Below are 1,154 nucleotides of genomic sequence, written 5' to 3'. Positions count from 1 at the left end.
TTGCCGGTTTGAAACCCAATCAGGGATATGCCTGGGTTGCAGGCTCAATCCCCAGCAGGGGGCATGCAGGAGGCAGCCCATCGATGTTTTGGTCTCATTTTGATGTTTCTCTCTCTCCCTCTCCCTTCCTTTCTCTCTAAAAATCAATAAAAATATTTTTTAAAGAATAGTATTAAAAAAAACAAAGACTAAGGCAAAATGAATGCATAGCACCTGCCTTCAGGTAGTACACACTCCAACAACTGGGAAAGTCATGATTCTCGTGGGACTGGTATCACGCTCACGTTATGAACAAGGGGCTCAGAGTAACAAAGGAGAATACAGTTATTTGGAGAGCAGGAAAAGAATTGAGAGAATACGTAGCATTTGAATTGGACATTACCAGGTGAGTAGGAGTTTTTTAAGAAAGAAGTAGAGAAAAGAAGAGTTCTAGGCAGGAGAAACAGCACACACAAAGGGTGTGAAAGTGCACAATGCACGCCAGGAATGGTGAAGACTAGTAAGTCGGAGCACAAAATTTGGAGAAGTGGAAGAAAAATCAGATTGCAGTCAGACTGCAAATAATCTTGAAGGACATCCTAAGGACTTTATCCTTTAAATTCTACGAAGCCACCAAGGTTTTTTAAGAGAGAGATGGCAAAATCAGCCCAGTGTTTTAGTAAGAATGCCCTGAGGTCAGCATAGAGGATTACTTTAAGGAGGAAGAATTTTGAAGATTTTGCAATAATACAAGCAAGCAGTGATGAGAGACATAACTAAAGCCATGGTACTGGAAAATAAGGGAAAAGGAAAGAAGGCGTTTACAATAAAAGGAGGTTTTGAGGCTAATTTTCAAAAGAAACAGCGTGAGCCACTGAGGATTCTATAGATAAGGCAAGAGATGCTGAGGCCTGATTGGGGAGAGTAGCAAAGGTGACAGGTTTCAGAAGTGGTCCCCAAACTATGGTCCCCTGACCAGCAGTACCAGTATTGGCATAATGCGGGAGCTCATTAGACATGGAAATGTTTAGGCCCCACCCCAAACCTACTGAATCAGAAACTCTGGGACTGAGGCCCAGCAATCTGTGCTTTTACAAGCTCTCCTGGTGGTTCTGATGGGAGGTAAAGTTAGAGAACCACTAACCTAGGGGCATAAAGGAGCGAGGGAAGGAAGA

General features: G+C 43.0%; 1 protein-coding gene across 5 annotated transcripts in view; it reads right to left on the bottom strand.

The window, feature by feature from the left end:
• Window positions 1-1,154, bottom strand: part of ATP8B4 (ATPase, class I, type 8B, member 4) — a 220,759-nt gene that overhangs the window by 61,596 nt on the left and 158,009 nt on the right. The window lies entirely within an intron of this gene.

This window comes from Myotis davidii, unplaced genomic scaffold (assembly GCF_000327345.1).
Source record: "Myotis davidii unplaced genomic scaffold, ASM32734v1 scaffold132, whole genome shotgun sequence".
Taxonomy (NCBI): Eukaryota; Metazoa; Chordata; class Mammalia; order Chiroptera; family Vespertilionidae; genus Myotis; species Myotis davidii.
This window is presented reverse-complemented; position numbering and strand designations above follow the sequence as displayed.